The following is a 2554-nucleotide window of genomic DNA, read 5'->3' as shown; positions in this document are numbered from 1 at the left end:
ACTGTGAGTTCGAGCAAAAAGTTCCTCGCATCGTTGCTCGTCTGACATGATAAACACTGAGGCGGAAGGTTCTTTCTCTTGCTCCCAAAAACGTTGCACGAACGCGATCAGCTCGTGGTCGGCGATGCACTGGAAGTAGCGGTGTGGAATCGCTGAGAGATTTTCGCCGCAGCCTCTCGAGAGAATCCATCCGAGCAGGGTACGCTGAGCGACGGGAGTATGTGGATCGCCTTTTTGCAGGTCCTCTTGCAAAATGATAGAGCACACCTCCGCGCCGAGCAACAGCTCGATGGAATCGGCGGCCAAGAATTGCAGATCGGCCAGCTGGAGACCTTCAATGTGAGGCCATGTAATCTTATATAGTCGTAGCTGCTCCTTGATATAGTGAAAGACGTGGCAGGATGAAAGCAACAGCGGTGACTCTAGCTCCATTGATCCTGGAGGTAAGATTGAGAGACACTTTCCCGCGACAAGAACTCGAGGGTGAGCCGCCGATGCCGAAAATTGAGATTGCCGCGCGAGATCGCGGCAGGCGTAAGCGCTAGACTAGCGCCTCGGAGATCAAGGATACTTCCGATCCTTGCTCGATCAAGACTCTAACCGGGTGTGGATCCCCGACGATTATCGACAGTGATTCTCGCGGTAGCAAGTAGAATGGTCTTGCACTCGTTGTCTTGGCGCACAGCGGTCAACACGTTTGCGTCGGCGGACTTCGCAGTGACGTATGCTTCATGCAAGAGTATGTGATGTCTCGTCTTGCAAAAGACACGTCTTCGTTGATTGGTACTTCGCGATTGGATGCGAACCGAGACAATTGTAACATAACCGGTGTGTTCCAGCGAAGGACTTTCGCTCGGGTGCGGATTTCGACTTAAATTGTTCGCACATCATTCCGTTATACCGATCTCTGCACAGAACGCAACCGGGAGCGTCGGCCACACGTTTGGCGACGTGCGATTTCGCGATTCGCGGTAGATTTCCAAAGACCTTAGGTGGCCCTTGGTTTTGCGGCCTTGAGAGTCAGAATTCGCTTCGTAATGAAGTCCAACAAGGTGTTGTGATCTGGCAAGTCTGTGGAATCGCTCGTGTGAGATTCCCATTCGAGGTGAGTTTTCGGATCGAAGAGCTCGATAACGAAGTGATTGAAAAGGTCGAAGCCATGCAAATTAATTGGTCTTCCTATACTTTCTTGACCGTTTACGGCACTGATTGCGGCATTGTAAATGCGGCTGAGTTCCTCGGCGGTATCGCTTTTCATTTTCTTGCAGTGAACGTACAAAAATTAGAGTGCGACAACTCCTTCTTGTTCTCGTAATGCTTGCACAACAGCGCCCACGCGCGAGAATAATTATCTCCGGTTACGACCAACGAACGTATCAATGCTTCCGCGGATCCTTCTAAGCAATGCTTTAAGTGATGAAACCTTTCCACGTTTGAGATAGACGGATCATTACCGACGATGGACAGAAATATGTCTCGAAACGATGGCCAGTCTAAACCATGACTTAATAGACGAATATTTGCATTATTTAACAAATAAAATAAATATCGTTGATTTAATCTGCGGATGTTTAGATTTCAAACGACATTTAATAAATTCATAGTCATGAAGTTTAATCGGCTTAGTTTCATGTTGTCTATTAATACCAAAAGGATACAAATTTGGAAAACACAAGAGATCTAAATTTTTTTCACGGTTATCCAAAGACAATGCCTGAATTTTTAACATTTGATATAAAACGGTATGACTTTCATGTGACTTTTTTTCATACAGAGGATAAATAGTATATTGATCATAATAACTATCATCACTCTCATCAATTTGAGTTAACATAGCCTGATACTTATCGTTTAAGACTGTTTCTGTTTTTACATTTCAATTTTGGGACGCAATTCGTGAGTGTCATGCAAAACAAATTCTTTATCATTTTCTGTGTCTTATATTACAAATTCCGGATTATTTAATTCCTCTAAATGTAATTCATCAGTAGTATTTGGCAATATAATATGTTTATAAAAAGTATTATTACATTTTAATCATTTTTTTTTTTTTTTGATAACGGAGGGGAAATGCCTGACGCATACCCCGAGCCTCGGGGGAGAGCCCGGGGTTATGTGGGGCTTGCACCTACTAAAACCCCTCCGAGTGTCCTTACCTGGCCTTGCATGAGGGACTCCCAGGAACGCGTGCAGCATACTTCTGGGAGTCCCTCAGGCCAGTCGGCTTATTGCCGACTTCTATTCCCGCCCGGGGATTGGCGTCGTCTGAGAGACGACGTGACCCCGGGCGGTGCTTGGCACCTTCGACTTTATTCGGGCGCTGGGGGGACACCACCCCCTGCGCCCGCCGCCCCAGTTGGTGTTGGGGGGCGGGAGTTGGGGATCACGGCCCCCGCCGCGATCCCCAGCCCCCCGAGGGGCGCCAATCAGAAGTTTGGCGCCCCTCATGCTTCGGCGCCGCGAGAGGAAGTCTCGCGGCGCACCCCCCGCGCGCGGCGGCGCAGGGCTCCCCGCCCGGTCGCGCATTCGACGCGGCCGGAGGATGATGAGCCAC

At 48.7% G+C, this 2554-nt stretch overlaps 1 pseudogene; it reads right to left on the bottom strand.

Moving 5' to 3' along the window:
* Window positions 1-1254: 1254 nt before the first annotated feature.
* Window positions 1255-2196, bottom strand: LOC147910076 (uncharacterized; annotated as a pseudogene).
* Between the last annotated feature and the right edge of the window lie 358 nt (window positions 2197-2554).

Source organism: Acromyrmex echinatior, chromosome 3 (assembly GCF_024713525.1).
Source record: "Acromyrmex echinatior isolate Ae372 chromosome 3, ASM2471352v2, whole genome shotgun sequence".
Classification (NCBI taxonomy): Eukaryota; Metazoa; Arthropoda; class Insecta; order Hymenoptera; family Formicidae; genus Acromyrmex; species Acromyrmex echinatior.
Note: the sequence above shows the minus strand (reverse complement) of the source record. Positions and strands in the feature narration are given on the sequence as shown.